Raw genomic sequence first — 16,968 nt, 5'->3', positions numbered from 1 at the left:
GCCAAAACTGCGGGCACCGATGGACTGGTGAGAGGGCAGAGGTTCTGTGTCATTCCATCTCTGGCAGCCCGGGGCTGGGTGAGCAAATGTTGGCCGAACAAATGAATGAAAGAATGAATGAATGAAAGATAGTGCTCTGAGAGAGGACATGGCACTATTTATGACCTTCTAACCTCAAACTACCCAGGAATGGAGACGGACGTCAAGTGTCTTCTTCGAGGGCGGTTTATGATCGTGTCTTTTAACGGTACTAGTGCCTTGAAAGAAGAACTTGGTTTTGCACACTCTCGACTGTGGTCCCTTGCTTCGGGCAGAGGTTTCCTGCGTGGATGCGGGTGCCATGACTGCCCTAGGGGCATGGAGGAAGCATAGACCCACCTGGGCTCAACTCGGTGGAAAATGTTGAGTCCTCTCTAAGTCAATATTCCAGGAAATTGCATTCAGGGCCATGGGTCCCAATGGCAGCTTGACCTTGGCCTTCCTGTAAGGCTCACCAGCTTGTCCTCTTGCTTCTCCTCTCCTTATCGGCGGCATTTTCTCATTTCCTCTTGGAGTTGGACAGTCTTGGGTCCACTTCCCAGCTGTGCAGGCATAAAATACCTTCAGGACAGGTTGATGTTAGGGTTAAGTGGCTCCATTTGTGAGCCCCTTGGTTCTTTCCTTCCGAACCCACTTGTTTTCTGCTTTATTTACTCAACCATTCAACCGGTATTTGCATGCCCACCTGTGCCAGGACTAGAACAGAGGTGAATAACACTGACCATACTCCTAGCCTCCCGAACTGGACCTCTTCTGAGGAGACAGGCAATGGCAAATACGGAAATCAATAAACGGGATAGCTTCAGATGGTAAGAAGTGCTTTGAAGAAAACAGATGAGGTAATGTGATGCAGAGTGATGAGTAGGGGAGGAGGGGCGACTCACTATGATGGTCTTTGGAATAAGAGGGTAGATGGACTTTGGTGGCATAGGTGCATCTTACTTTCACAGCCCCACAAGGCTTGGCTTCCTTCCCAGGGCCTGGTCCCTGGGGTCTGGGCCTGAGTCATTATGGGGCTTGTGGGGGAGTGGGTCGTGCAGGGCACTGTGGCCCATGGGCCCGTGTGCAGGTTTGGTTTGGGGGAGTTCATGAGAGATAGATTTCTGCTCTAGACATGACTTGTAGCAGTCATTGAAGGCCAAAGGTCACCCAGACTTGAAAAGGTCAAAGAGATTGCTCAGGAACATAACAAAACAAAATAAAGTGAAGAAAAAGATGAAACACAACCAGAATTATTGTGGCTCTTCTTTGGGGTTTAGAGAACTTTTTAAAGGAGGGTCTTTTCCTTCCTTTGGCCAATGGAGGCTTCTTTAGGCTACTGGTGGGACTTCCTCCTGGCTTGGAGGGCATGAGCTCCCCCTAGACCCTTTTGCAGGCACTGGACTTCACGTTCTGGGCAGATCTGGCAAAGTCCTTAAGCAAAAGCATTTGCTGCTTACAATAAGGAAAGCGAGTTAATGTCATGTTTGTCATAGGAAGACAGTTTGAAGGCAGCCACAGGCAGAAAAGAACACAGTCTTTGGAAGCTGGCAGACCCGGTGCCTGAGCCTAACTCTGTGTCCTTGGCCAAATCGCTTAACTAACCACTTAGAGTTTTAGTCTCCTCATCTTAGAATGCAGGAGGGAAAGACTGAGTTTTCAGGGGAGTTAAGAGAACCACAGGAACTGATGACTCCCAGGTCTAGTCACAAAGTCTGACCCGTTAGCATGCAGACCAGACCCTTCATTCATTCATTCCACAAATATTGAGTACTTGCTACGTGCTAGGCGCTGTTGTAGGCACTGGGGATGTACCAGTGAACAAAACAGACAAAAATGACAGATGTCTCTGCCTTTATGAAGTCCACATTACAGTGGGGAAGGGGCAGGGAGACATAAATCAAAATCACTAAGTAAAATTTATAGGATGCCAGATGGTGATAAGTGGTATTAGAGGGGAGTCAAGAGGGGAAGAGGCAGCAGTGCTTTGGGAGTGGGGTGGGGGTGGGGGGCACAGAGGTTACTAGTTTAACTGGTGGCCAGGGAGGACCTTACCGGGAAGGTGGCATTTAAGAGAGGACCAGAGGCTGCGGAGGGGACATCAAGGGCAGAGGGCTGATGAGGGCAGAGGGATGGTGGGGCCAGATCACATGCGGCCTTGGAGGTCATGGTTAAGGCTTTGGCTTTTCTCTGAGGTGGGAGCCCTCTCTGAGCCGAGTCGCTCGGTTTTCCATGCTCTTGCTTACAGAGGCATCCCTACTCCTCAGCATTTGCTGCTTCTGGGATGGGAGCATGGCAGCCCCTCCCAGTAAGGGCTTGAAATAGTGGACACTTTGAGAGCGCACAGCTCCAGCCTGACTCCTTTGAGATAAATTAGTTTAGACAGTTTGGCCGAGAGGTGGATAAGGAAGAAAAGGGCAAATGCCAAGCTGAAAAGAGACCCGGGAAATCCATTTTCTGCCTCATGCTCCACTGTGGGTACCATTTTAATCATCCATGTCAAAAAGCAAGAACAAAAACAACCCCAACAAAATCTGTGGCAGCTACATGCCAGGCCCCTGTGAGTTCCAGCAAGACAGTGATCATGCAAGGTAAGAAGGGCGCGGTGTGGGGTGGGAGAAAATTTGACTCAAGTCTTGCTTCTGCCTGAGGTGTGGTCAGCGAAGCAGCAGCTTGGCCATCACATGGGAGCATGTGAGGAAGGCAGACTCTCGGCCCCACCCCAGACCTGCATCTTCACCAGGTATCCAGGGGATCTGTGGGCACAGGGGATTCTGAGGTGCCCCGGCCTGGGCTGGGGGTAGAGATGGAGAAAAGCACATCAGCTCCCTGTTGGCTCACAGGTCAGTCCTGGCCCTAGGAGGGCAGTCCCGGCTGCCCTCTCTCCCCAGAATGTCACCTTTTAGCCTCCCAAAGGCGAGGTTCACTACTGTGTGACAAAATGCAGTGGCTTGGCACCTGGGCTTTAATCCAGACTCTACCTGCGGCTGGCTAGGTGACCCTGAGCCGGTCACTTAGCCTCTCAGACCCTGTGTTCTTCATTGCTGTGATCAGGTTAATAATCGTCCTCCGTTAAGGTGGCTGTGAGGAAGAAATGGGTCGATATATGCTACATGCAGAATGCTGGCATTTACTCCCTCCAGCTGGCTCAGTGTAACCCTGGACGAGGCAGGCCACGTCCTGGATATCACCTGGCTGGGAAGAGAGTGAGAGCCCTGAAATGACACACCTGGTCGAGACTCCCATGTTTTTCAGTAACAGAAACAGGCATTTTGGAGCTTGCGCCAGCCCCAACAGACAGCCACTCCCTTTCTGAGGCAGCGTCTGCTTCTCCTTCATTTCCCTGTCAGTCTTTGTAGGTAAGCTCACCTAACTGAGCTTCTCCTTTAAGGGATCATCACAGTTCTGACTGGGTGTGATTTTGAGACATTTTAATTACCTCTTGGTGATGGACAGGTAGGGAAATGGTGTCTGAAACAAAGAATATTTCTGAGGCAAAGTTTGGTTACAGAATGTATGGAGACCACTGAGTGGGACTGAAGTTTTTGCATTTGCCACTGGCTGGTATTCCCAGTGGCCTTGGTGCCTTCCTCCTGGTGGCATCCCCCGCTGGAGGTGGGCTGACTTCTTGGACAGCCCTCTGGTCTCAGGCCTCTGGAGGTTTTCCTGGAGGTCCTGGGGCTTCTTTGGAAACAAGGTTGAGGTTTACCTGAGAGCCTGCTGGCGAATGGGAAAGAGGCACTGTTGCTTGGATGTTCCCAGGGTACTGCAGACTCCTGGGAGTCAGACTGTCCCCGGACGGTGGGGAGGGACACTAGTGAGACCTTGATGACACTCTGTCCTAGTCTTCCCAGGGCAGCTGTCCTGCTTTCAGATACTCTGTTTTGTTGTCCTCTGAAGGACACACCTTTGTGGCCGACCATATGTCCTGACTTTTGGATTTTCAAAGATTCCCCTATTTGACAATAATGTATTGATAGCTCTGGAGCTAAGCACTGGGGCTCATGGTCACTGTAGTCAGGACAGGAGAACTATGACCATGTGGCTCCATACAGGGGACCAGGACTGCTCAGCTTTCCCCTGGCCTCCTGCTTAGAGGGATTCTAGGTTCTGAGGATTCCTGACATTGATCTGCTTGGTAAGCCAGCCTTTCCAGTGTGTCTTCCCATTACCTGGGCTTCCCTTGTGCCCTGCTCCCACCCTGCCCCCACTGGCTGGTCTGGCCTCTTGGACCCCCTCACTCGCCTTGCTCATTGTCTTTCCACCTGCGCTCATGCTGTTTGCTCTGAAGGCCCCTCTGCAGGCCAGAAGCCTACGTGTCTGTCAAGGTCTGGTTCAGGTTCCTCCCAGCTGTCCTTCTGTCACAGAAAAGGATGTTTGCCTCAGACAAAACAACCATACAGTGTTAGAACCAGATGGGTCTTGAGAAGTCACACTGGATAGCAGTTTTCAAACTGTCTTGTTGAGGAACCCCTCTGGGAACGTGCTTTAGGGGCCTGGCGGCTGGGTGGGCAGGCCTCACTCACTGGAGCAGTGATACTTTTTCCTAAGCTTTCCTTTGATTGAGGAGCTAATTGGCTTTTAAAAACACATTTGAAAGCTACTGCTCTAGTCTGAAGCTCCCCATTTTACAGATGAAAAAACAGGCTCATAGAGGCATCTTCCTTAAAGCCACCAGCTGGCGAGCGGCAGAAGCAAGTGAGATGGGTCAGAGCTCTGGCCTTGAGTTCAGTTGCTCCAAGTGAGTTGCTGGTGCTTCCTAAGAGAGGTACTTCACCTTGGGAAGCTCGTGTGTAAAGAACCCCTCTTCTGAAACTCCTGGTGCCAGCTGTGTTTCAGAGTGCAGAATTTTCCAGAATATGGTACATATACCGGCCAGTACGTGACACTCGCAGCGGGTCCAGGGACAGCACTTCATCATGAAACACGTCACTATTTCTGCATTAAAACATGCAAACAGTCCTCAAGAGGATAAATAGATTATAAATAGCTTTTGTTGCCCAACAAGTCAACAAAAACAAAACCAGCTTTTGGTTTTTAGAGAGTTCTAGATTTGGGAAATTATGGATAAGGGATTATGGACCTGTAACAACAGTGACAAACGTGTAGGGCTGTGATAAGGCCCGAATGTGCGAACGGGAGACAAACCGCTGTGCCCGCGCCGAGTAAGCTGGGGGAGGGTCATCGCCGTCGTCCCCAGTTCCTCCAGTTGGGGGCTGTGCCCCTTCCCCCCCTTCCCCCCGGTGGCCTTCCAGAGCCCTGCCCGATGAGCCGAGGCCCCTACGGTGCCCTCGGAGGCCAAGGCAGGCCTCTGGCCCGGCCCGGGCTGTTCCCCCCTGGGGCTGGCAGCGACTGGGGGCCAGCCAGAACCGCCCCCCGCCCCCCGCCCTCGTCAGTCCGGCATTCTCCCCGCAGCTCCTTTCCTCCTCCCTGCCCGAGCCCCACGTTTGTCCCACGTGGGCACGTGTGGTCACCAGCCCCGCCCCGTGCCACGTGCTTCCCTGTGGGCGGGCCCGGGCCTGGATGGGGCCACCTCTGCCTGTGATTGGTCGAGGCATAAGCATGTGACTTAGTTCTAGCCAATGAGACGTCAGGGACGTTGCTGTGGGAGGGGCTTCTGGCAAAGAGTTCCTCCTGCCTCCGGGTGACGTCCGCGCTTTCCAGGTGACCCGAGTGGGCTCTTCCCGCGGGACTCGGGGCGGGCGCTTCTGAGGCTGGGCGCTGCTGCTGCCTGGTGGCCGCGAGGCCGACCCTCCGAGGGCCGCAGCGCAGGGCCGCAAGAAGGATGTGGCCCCACGCCCGGAGGGGCTCTTGTCCGGACTTCGTTTATGTGGGATGATGACCGCCTTCCCGTGGAAGCCACCGAGGTGGATGTTCGGTGGTTCCCCGCTGCTGAAGGCGTTGCATCCGGCACCCCTGCCCCGCCAGCCCCGCACCGGGCACCCGGCGGGCACGGGCACCCGGCGGGCACGGCCTTCGCTCCTGCTTCACACTCACCTCGCTGCGGTAGACTCCTGCCCCTCTGGGCGCCCTCATGCTTGGCAGGTGGTAGAGGGTTGCAGGCCTTTCTGGAAAGCCAGTGTTTCCCATTTGAGAAGCCAAGAAAAGGGAAGAGGTTTTCTGAGATCTCTCAAAACCATCCTCGTCAGCTACCAGGACAAGAACGAGTGGAGTTTGGCAGATGGGTCAGATGGGTACCACATAAAGACATAAAGGGCAGCGGCAAGCCACAGGAAACCCAACAGTGTGGCTCCAGCCCCCATCTGTCTGCCCGTGCTCACCGAGTGTGGTGGAGGTGCAAGTGCCAGAGCGAGGCAGAACAGATGGCTTTTGGTCCCTTTGGAGGCCTGCCAGAGCTGGAGTCAGAATCTCCATGCATTCACCCTCACAGTGACCTTGTGCACCTCACTTGATTCTCTTAACACCTTAGTTTTTTCGGCTTCACGGGTGTTAAAACGTTGTTCAAGCATTGCTTGAACTTTTGCTGTGTGCCATGTGTGGGCCTGAACTTTTACGTGGATTCCAGTTAATCATCACAACAACCACATGTGGAACGAGATCGAGGGTCATAATTCTTATTCAGGGATAAGTAGACTGAGGTTTGGAGATGTTCATTGAGCTGAATTTTAACCCATTTCTAACTCTAGTTGCATTATTCTTTATACCAACAAATGGTTTTCTAAACTTGTTGGATCAAAGAATCACCAAGTTGGCTTGTTGGGCCACATTCCCAGTGGTTCTGATGCAGCAGGTCTGGGGCAGGGCCTGAGGCTCCTGCAGGCTTAGCAAAGCTCCCATGTGATGCCAGTGCTGCTGCTCCGTGGACCCGCTCTGAGTGGCACTGAGCTAAGGGAACCTGGATGTTACAGGTTCCCAGATCCCTCCTGTGGGGAGGTGATTTCCTTGGTCTGAGTTGGGGCCTGGAAATCTGCATTTTAAAATAGAGCCTTAGGTGAATTGTGAAGGCAGGTCTGAAGCTATCCCCTGAACCGTAATCTTTAGCATTTAATGAGTACGTCCTATGTATGGGGCCTGCACTAGAACAGATAGACTGAGTGGGTCACCAGCCACAGAAGCTAACAGCTCAGAACAGTCACACAGTCTTTGGGCAGCTGAGCACCTGGGGGCTGGTTAGCAACTCAGATTCCCTGGCTGGGCCCAAGTCCTGCTTCAGTCCTGCTTTTTAGTGGGGTTGGGGTTCAGGAAGCAGGATTGGTTTTTGTTGTTTGTTTTTTTAAGGTTTTATTTATTTATTTATTTACTTGAGAGAGAGTGTATGCATAAGCAGGGGGAGCAGCAGAGGGAGAGGGAGAAGCAGACTCACCACTGAACAGGGAGCCTGATGTGGGACTCAGTCCCAGGACCCCAGGATCATGAGCCAGGTGTCCCAGGAAACAGGATAGGTAACTAGTAGAGGTGGTTGTAACACATGAGGTTCCAGGACCAGATTTTAGACACGATTGTCCAAATGGTGGGACAGAGTATCACCCTGTGGCTTAGAGGAGAACAATGACAGCATTACTTACAAGGCTTCAGGGTGCGGCTGGTTATTGGGGGGCTGAGGGCAGGGTACGCTTAGTGAGTAAAGCCTGGCAGAGAGCCAGGAGGGGGATCTTGGGCAGAGCTGTGGCTTTCCCGTGACCACCTTGTCTCAGTTGGCCTGAGACTCGCTTGGTTTTAAGCACTGGAGGTCCTGTGCCTGGGGAAGCCCCTCAGCCCTGGGCAAGCACGACTGTAGTTTACCTTTTTGGGCAGTTGGAGGTATTTTCCAAAGAGGAAAGGAACCTGGTGCAGGAGAAACCAGTGGGCTTTGTCCCATTAGATCTGGGATTAGATCCCGAGTCTGGCACTTACTGCTTGTCTGGCCTTGGGTGAGTTACTCAGCTTCCCCAAGCCTCACTCTTTAGCTCAGACTTTGTTTTGAGGAGCAAAAGAGATAATGCAGTTAGTTCAGGCCCCAGCAATCATCTGAAGCAGTCTGCCTGAATCAGGAGTACTCTGTGTAGAAGAAGGGTAGAAAGGTCCAGATACTCGGCCCTTTACAGGCGGAAGAGGCAGGCAGGGTAACAGAAACAGCGATGATCGCAGAGCTGTGCAGTGGGGGTTGGGGGCAGGTTCTGTGGTTTGGAATTGTCACCGAGGCCCAAAGCCGATGGCAGGGTCCCGCACTAGTCAGAGCAGACCTAGGGCCTCAGCCAGACAGACTCCCCAGGCCTCACCTGGTGGCCATTCATTCTGCACTCTAGTGAGTGGGTTAGGATGTGGGGGCGCTGGAACGTGTACTTGGGACACAACAGTGAATGTGACCCTGGGCTGCTGGCCCCACGAGGGCAGGGCTTGTTTGTTATTTTGTACGTTGCTCTATCTCCAGCACCAATAACACCTCTGACACACAGTAGGTACTCAGTTGTTCAGTGAACAACTTGGCTGTTGCCCTTGAGGGCTTACCTTGGATTCATTTGCTCATCAAACACCTACCAAGCACGTACCAGGTGCCTGTCCCCATCCGCCCCTGCCGGAGGACCTGGAGTATAGTGATCATTAAGACCACGCTTACGCTCAAGTCTAGAACTTGGAGACCTGGCATACATGTGCTCAGGGCTGCGTGTGGTAGCAGACGGGGTGGTGGAGGCCCAGGGGAGGGAGTGCCCACCAGAGACCCTAAGACTCTTGGTGCTGTCCCTCTGGTGACCGGATGGCCCTGCCCGCCTAGGGCTCTGGTGAGTTCTGGCTGAGGGATTGCTGATCTGGCTGACTGGATGTTGGTGACCTTCTCTTCCTGTGTCTCTTGTGCACCTGGAGGGTCAATGCTAGCTGAGTGGCCCTTCCCAGGGAGGGTTCCTGGTCTTTCCCTGGCCTCTCTCTGCCCCTCCAAACTCCTCACCTATGGACTGGTGCAGCCCCTGGGCTCCTTCTCTGGCCCTGGAAGATTTGAGGCCTAACAAGAAGCAGTTTTTTTTTATTCTCAAGTAAGGAGTGTTGGGTTGATGAGGTGATATTGCCAGGGATGCTGAGCACAGAGACCTGCAGTAAATGCCTTTCCTTTCTCTGGCCCCTGCCAGGCCAAGGGAGGCAGCTCTCCACTGAGTCTTGGACCTAGAGGCCTGGGAACGTGGGTCCCTCAAGTCTTCTACAGCTGCTGCATGGTCTGTGGTAGCCTCCTTCCTGCCTCTGCCCGACCCCACACACCAGTTGTGGCATCTCCCTTCCGCCTGGACTATTCACTTGGGGAAGTCCTACCTCACTTGGAGAAATTCCTGAGGCCCAGCTCAGACCACACTTACCTTTGACAGTCTTCTGAGTGGGCCTGATTGTCTTTCCACCCCACCATACCGGGACTCGGTGGTCCCTGGCTCTCTATAGACCATACTCTTTGAGGGCAGGGAGTGGCTTAGGGCTTATGAATCTTCAAAAGATGCTTGCTGACTTGGTGTGGGTGTGCATTTCACTTGTCTGTATGGGGCTGGCTTCCTGAGAGAGCCATTTCCAAGCCTTCTGGGCTGGCCTGATAACATCCCCCTGCCCTGTTAGAGTCATTTCCTGCCCTGCGGAGCCCTGGGGACAGGCCAAACCAACTCCAAGATGACTTTCAAGTTACCTTTGCTCTTATTAAACTAGGTTTTCTAGGGGAAGTGTGTGTGTGTACACGTGCATGTGTACGTGTCATTCCAGTATACTTGTCTATTCAGCCAGCGCGGTGGAAGTATTGTCTTCTGTTCCCACATTTTACTCTTTCATCCTGTCCTTCCAGCATCTGCATTGTGTGTGAACATGGGGAGGAGGCTTTGGCATGAAGCCTGGACTCCAGCTACCAAGATTTTCCCAGAGTATCATTTCTGCCAACTTCTTTGAGCTCTTTAGTCTTTGACTTATGGCATCGTTGCCTTTCAGTCAAGGTCCAAATAGCAGGTCCTTTGAACTGGGTCATAATTTAAGTAAAGATATTGGACGGGGAACAACGGGAGCCCTGAGGTAGAAATGGGAAGGCCTGGGTCTTGGTCAGCAGTCATGTCCCAGCTCTGTGCCAGGCACCCTGGGTGGGTGGGTGGGGGAGCTGAGTCTCCAGAGACTGAGATACTTGATTAGGTCCTGTCCATGAAAGGGAGACCTATTGATTGATTCACTCATTTCAGAAACATTTTTTTTTACTTAAATTCAATTAGCCTACATATAATACATCATTAGTTTCAGATGTAGTGTTCAATAATTCATCAGTTGTGTATAACATCCAGTGCTCATCACATCACGTGCCCTCCTTAATGCCCATCACTCAAGGACCCCATTCCCCTCCCCCTCCCCTCCAGCGACCCTCAGTGTGTTTCCTAGAGTTAAGAGTTTTTCATGGTTTGTCTCCCTCTCTGATGACTTCCCCTTCAGTTTTTCCTCCCTTCCCCTATGATCCTCTGTGCTGTTTCTTATATTCCAAATATGAGGGAAACCATACGATAATTGTCTTTCTCTGATTGACTTATTTTGCTCAGTGTAATACCCTCCAGTTCCATCCACATCAATGCAGATGATAAGTATTCATCCTTTCTGATGGCTGAGGAATATTCCACTGCACATATATATACACACCACATCGTTATCCACTCATCTGCCAATGGACATCTCGGCTCTTTCCACAGTTTGGCTACTGTGAACATTGCTGCTATGAGCGTTGGGGTGAGCACTACTTGGTATTTACAAAAGGATACAAAAATACTGATTTGAAGGAGCATATGAACCCTGATGTTTATAGCAGCAGCATCAACAATAGCTAAATTATGGAAAGAGCCCAGATGTCCATCAACTGATGAATGGATAAAGAAGGTATGGTCTATATACAATGGAACATTACTCTAACATCAAAAAGAATGAAATCTTGCCATTTGCAGTGGTGTGCATGGAACTAGAGATTATTATGCTCAGCAAAATAAGTCAGTCACAGAAAGACAAATACCATATGATTTCACTCATATGTGGGATTGAAGAAACAAAACAGATGAACATAGGGGAAGGGAAGGAAAAATAAAGTAAGATGAAAACAGAGAGAGGCAAGCCATAAGAGACTCTTCATGATAGAGAACAAAGGGAGGGTGCTGGAGGGATGTGGTAGGGGATGGGCTAGATGGGTGATGGGCATTAAGGAGGGCACTTATGATGAGCACTAGGTGTTAGATGTAAGTGATGAATCACTAAATTCTACACCTGAAACCAAGTTTACCATATGTGTTAACTAACTAGAATTTAAATAAAAACTTAAAATTATAAAAAAAAAACTTAAAATTAAAAAAAAAAAGAAATATTTACAGAACACCCACCACGTGCTAAATCCTGGAGATGGAGCATGAATGTGAGAGTGACAGGGTGGAGGTCAGAGCCAAGGTGAGAAGGTACAGGATTTGGGCTTTCACTTTGGATGAGAGGGGAGCCCCTGGAGGGTTTCAAGGGGCGGGTGACCTGAACCTCTTCTGCACCCTGCTGCTTGACCATGACCTGCCCCTGCGTGCTGCTGAGCAGCTGTGTGTAGCGGGAGGAAGGCCTCAACCTTGCCGGTCCTTTGCACTTGATGGTCGGTGACCTCAGAGGCCCTGTCATGCATCCGGTCAGTTCGGTTTGTTCGTATCCCTGCTCTCACATATTCTTCCCTTTGTAGGCCTTTTATCTGGATGCCATCCTGTCCCTCCTAGCTCACGGGCTGGCCACCTACTTTACTGAGGACAAAGAAGCAGTTAGGAAAGCCCCTTGTTTCCTACCAACAAGTCATCCTGTTTCCCCTCCTGTCACTGTGTGGAGGCTCCAGTTCCTTCCAAGGCCTCAGAACCCCTCTGTTCACACCTCCTTGGGACTTTCTCATCTCTTCTGGATCAATTCTCTGTCTCTGTTAGTTTCCTGGTCATTCCCTGGAGGACTCACAGATACCCTAGGGTCGCCTGTAAAAACCTTCCCTAAACCCACGTCTCTCTCCTTACTGCCCACCTCCCTGCGCTGTCTCAGCGAAGCCTCTTCAAAGAACCATTGTCTCCGCAGCCTGCTCCTTTGAGCTTGTACCCCCACACACCCTGAGCCTTCCCATGTCAAGGTCACCCTGTGATGTGGCCTCCCTGTTGCCAAATCTAACGGTCATGTTTGTGTTCTTATCTTCCTCCTTATTCCAGTCGCCTTTATCCCTCTTGGCCACTCCCTCCTTCCGGAAACTTCTAATCTGTTACTGTAACAAACACGGTCCTGGGTTCTTTTCACTGGATCCGTCCACTTGCTCTCCTCCAGCTTTGATGCCAGCCTCCATCCACTGACTTGATTTCTCTACTTGGGTATCGAAGGGTATTTAAGTCAGAACAGAACTCTTGATTTTTATTCCTGTTCACCTCAGTAGATGGCAAGAGGGTACCCCTATTTCCGCCTAGTGTTGGCCCAGAACTGAAATGAAAGAATTTCTCTTTGGTCCCTCTCCACTCCCCACCCCTCCTGCATTAGTTTCCTATCGCCCCTGTAACTAATTAATACATGTGGACAGGCTTAGAATAATGCCGACTTGTTCTCTGGCAGCTCCGGAGGTCGGAAGGTGGGAATGGGCCTCATTCGGCTCGGTGTCCACGGGGCTATCTTCCTCCTGGAGGCTCTAGGGAAGAACCGGTGCCCTGTCTTTCCCGGCCCCCGCACTGCCCGGGTGGCTGGGCCCTCGGTCCCCCTCCATCCTTAGAGCCAGGAGCCTAGCTTTCTCTGTGACTGGACCTGCTTCTGTCACCACACCTCCTCCTCCTTCTCTGACCCACCTACTTCCCTTTCCTAAGGCCCCCATATGCCCACCCATGTAATCCAAGATAATCCCATCTCAACATCCGTAACTTCATCCCACCTGCAAAGTCCCTGCTGCCAGGTAAGGTGACACAGTCACCTCTGGGGTCAGGCCGTTAGTGAGTCTTGTTTATCTTACCTGCGGATTGTGTCCTCCCTCTACCTGCCTCTCCCCTTCTACACTATTTCTCACCTCCGCCCCCTTGTCCCAGGGTCGTCACTCCTCCGCTGGACTCCCAGAGTGACCTTCCAACCCTGCCATCGCTCGGCTGCTCCCACCCCAAGTGCATTCTCCACGTAGCAGATGGAGGGGTCTTCGCAAAGCCCAAACCTGGTCCCTTCACCCACTGCTGGCATGCTCCCTGCCCCCTGCAGAGGCTTCCAGGTGCGCCTAGAAGGAAAGCCACAATGCTGACCACAATGTCCGGGCATGTTCACGGCTGCCCTTCCCCTCCGACCGCCCTGCCCGGATCCATCCCCACCGCTCCAGCCGCTCAGCCCCCTGGCCGCTCCTGTAACATGCCAGCTGTGTTTCGGCCCCGAGGCCCTTCTGTGGGCCACAGGAGTGCTCTCCCTGCCAGCGCTTTGTGTGGCTGACTCTGTCTCAAACTCAGACTCCTCGGAGACTCTGCCCCGATCTGCCTTCCCAGTCTCAAGTAGTCACCCAGTTACTCACTGTCACGTCACCCTGTTTAAGCTCTCTGCTCATCTCTTAACCACTCTCTGGCTTTTTTTTTATGGTTTGTCTCCCCTTCTGGAACATAAGCAGCACAAGGGCAGAAACCCCTCTGTCTCCTTCACTGCTGTGCGTGCTGGGTGCTGGCAGGTGCTAAATAATTGCTGACTGGGGTGTGCATTCGTGCACAGTGCTGCAAGGAGCGTGGGGGTTCAGGCCGGGGGAGCGGGGAAAGCTTCTCCAAGGTGACCCTGGAGGGCATCTCACACGATGCCTGGATTTTGGCAGGAGAAGGGAGGGAGGCACAACCTGTCCAGACACCCTCAGGTGAGTCAGAGTGCCACAGTCTGGGAAGGATTCGGGGGCCTGGAGAGGGTGCACATGGGAGGCCAAGGAGAGCAGGTGACGAGCCCTCGGTGATAACCGCAGACTCAGACCTCCTCCACCTGGTTCTGAGATGATGGGCCAGGCTGGGTAAACCCCCCACGGGGGCAGCAGACAGGCGTTCCAGACTCAGAGCACACTCCAACACGGGCCTCTTCTTTTCCTTTTAAATTAACTAGTTAATGTTTTGTGCAGGTAACGAATGCAATAAAGATCAAATAATATGAGAGAGAGTAGAAACTTCTGGAACCTGCGTCATCTCTGTGTCCTCTTGCTCCTTTCCAGAGACATAGCCACTCTTAAGACTTTCCTGGGGGTCCTTTGGGAAACATTCAGCATATCTGTAGATTTATAAGAAAGTGTGTTGTTACTTTTTGTTTTTATATACAGTGGTAACATACCGCACATCCTATTTTGTGTCTCTCTCTCACATTGTTAGCTATTGCTGTGTAACAAACCATCCCAAACTTCCGGCCTTAAAACAGCCACCTTTTACTATTTTTCACCATTCTGGGCTTGCTGGGTCTTGTTCATCTGCATCTGCCACCAGCTGCGGGTTGGTTCCGTGACATGATGGCCCTTGGCTGGGCTCTCTGCAGGCCAGGCCTGGCTGAGGTGACTCAGCTCTGTTCCCTGTGGCCTTTCTGAGATCCAGGCCAGCCCCAACAGAGAAGGGCAGAGGGGAGCAAGAGGGAAGTAGGGTGGGCACAGATGCGCGAGGGAAGCGGACGTGAGTAAGCGCTTTTCCCAGTGGCTGCGTGTGTCACGTGACAGTGTCCTGTCCATCAGAGCAAGTCACCGGCCAAGCCAGGCTCAGCCTGAGTGGCCACAGAGCTTGTAGACGAGGCAGGGTCTGGGGTGGTTTGTGTAGTCGGGCTAGCAGGGGGCTGTGTGTAGATGGCTTTCCTTTGCATCATGGACACGTTATGTCCCATCACGTGGCAGGTACTGTAATTCACTGGACGGATTCCCGCCGAGGACCATGCGGGTTGGTTCTGGTCCTTTGCTGTTAGCACCAGGGCTGCATGGAGCCAGCATCCCTGTATGTGCATCTTGGTGCTCGAGGGCCCACATATGCAGGGGATGTGCTACTACAACTGGACGTTCTGGGTCAGATGTTGCTGACTTGCCCTCTGTGGCACTCGTCCTGACCTGTGCTCCTACCAACGCTGTCCAGCACTGTCTGTGTTTTTTTTTTTTTTTTTGGTCACTTTTTGGTGGGTAGGGGGATGGCAAGTACTGCAAGTGCTGTGTCTTACAAGAAGCCGGATAAGTGAGGGACGCAATTCACTGAGGCTGTGCTGAGACCATGGAATGGAGAACCTGGCTGAGTTTGCTGCGTAACAGACGAGATGCTGAAGAACCAGCTCCTACTTGAAAAGGGGTTTGTTTTTCCCTTTGGATCACAGCCATGGCAGGAATGGTATGAATAGACCTAAATACTTCTCTATTGACAAATTCTTGTGGTTGAGATTTTTTTTTGGGGTGGGGGGGTATTGATATCAAGTACTCCCTGCATGAGAAAGCCTAAGCTTTTTCTTCCCCATCCTATCAAATCTCTTGGTGTCAGCTGTTTATCCCAGGAGGGGAAGGCTGGGAGGAGGGGGCAGTCACCTCAAGTAGCAAGGGCCACAGCCCCCCATCCTTGGGATAGTCAGGGAGGCTGAGCACCCCCATCCCCCCAGCTGTGGCATGGGGATCGTGTGTTTGGAGGTGAAGCACCAGAGTGCCCTGCTGGGGCTGATTGCCCATATTCTGCTCAGGGAGGGTCCTTAGGAGTGGTCTCTGTTCGGCTTTAGGATTTAGCTCAGCTAAGTCCATTGGGAGCTGGTTTCTGCAGCCTCACTTAAACCCCGAAAAATGCCCATGGGAAAGGTGGAATGAGCCCTGGGCACCCTCAAGTCCCTCCCCACTCCAGTTCCCTGAGAGTCCTAGCAAGTGGAGCAGGAAGGGGACTTAGGGATGGCCTGCTGGGCCCTGCAGCAGAAGGATGAAGTGGTTTGGCCAGGGTCACACGGCTGATTGGGAGGGAAGCTGGGCCCTTTTTCTGGATGCCAGTGTCTCCATGCCAGAGCCACCGTGAAGAGAGACGGCCCAGGTTCAACATCCCAGCTCCAGGACCGACTGGCTCTGTGACATTTGGCATGTGGCTTCGCCTCTTGTGTCCGGTTCTCCATCTGTGAGGTGGGGGTGCCAGCAGGTCCCTGGGAGGTTTGGAGGACTAATGGGATGATGTCAGCATCTCAGCACACTGTGCAGCACATAGTAAGACCCCACATGGCTTGTCTAGTACTGAAGGTCGCACAATGTTCTTACCTTCCTACTGGCCTCTTGAGCCAGGGATTGTGTCTCACAGAGCTTTCTGACTGGTTAGATCCCGTGTAACCATTCTGGGAAATGGCAAGTCCAAAACGAAAGGCAGTAATAGTAACCATAACTCGCATCTATTCAACTCCTGCTTTGTACTCTATGCAGTACATGCATTATGTCTAATCCCCGTGGTAGTCAGGCGAGGAAACTAAGGCTCAGAAAGGTGAAGTGACTTGCCCAGTGCCACACAGCTAGTAAGCAGCGGAGCTGGTAGTAAGCCTAGGGCTGCCTGAGCCCAGAGCTCTGTCCCCCATATAATCCTGGGTTTTGCATTCTGGAAAGTATGTGCCTGGGCCCTCTGTGCCTGCCGAGTGTGAGTAGCCAAACGAGTGGGGGAGAGATACTCAGATTTAAGTCTTTCACGAGGCAGGATCCCCTTTTTTTTTTTTTTTTTTTTTTTAAGATTTTATTTATTCACGTGAGACATACAGAGAGAGGCAGAGACACAGGCAGAGGAAGAAACAGGCTCCATGTAGGGAGCCCGATGTGGGATTCGATCCCAGGACCCCGGGATCACGCCCTGAGCTGAAGGCAGACGCTCAACCACGGAGCCCCCCGGGAGCCCCTTGAGGCAGAATCCTGATGTAAGGGTTCCCTGTGCCTGCAGGGCAGCCGGAAACTCTCAAGACAATCACAGAGCTCCCCCCTTGTTCGCTACCCACTTTTCAGGAATCACTTTTCTCTGTGGTCCCACATCCAGTGTTTTGAAAATTGTTTTTTCACATATTCCATCTTGTGTC

The 16,968-nt window shown here is 52.2% G+C and overlaps 1 protein-coding gene across 8 annotated transcripts in view; it reads left to right on the top strand.

The window, feature by feature from the left end:
- The window catches only part of TTC7B (tetratricopeptide repeat domain 7B), a 250,993-nt gene that overhangs the window by 1,053 nt on the left and 232,972 nt on the right, over positions 1-16,968 (top strand). The window lies entirely within an intron of this gene.

The sequence above is a fragment of the Canis lupus genome, chromosome 8 (genome assembly GCF_003254725.2).
Source record: "Canis lupus dingo isolate Sandy chromosome 8, ASM325472v2, whole genome shotgun sequence".
Classification (NCBI taxonomy): Eukaryota; Metazoa; Chordata; class Mammalia; order Carnivora; family Canidae; genus Canis; species Canis lupus.
Note: the sequence above shows the minus strand (reverse complement) of the source record. Positions and strands in the feature narration are given on the sequence as shown.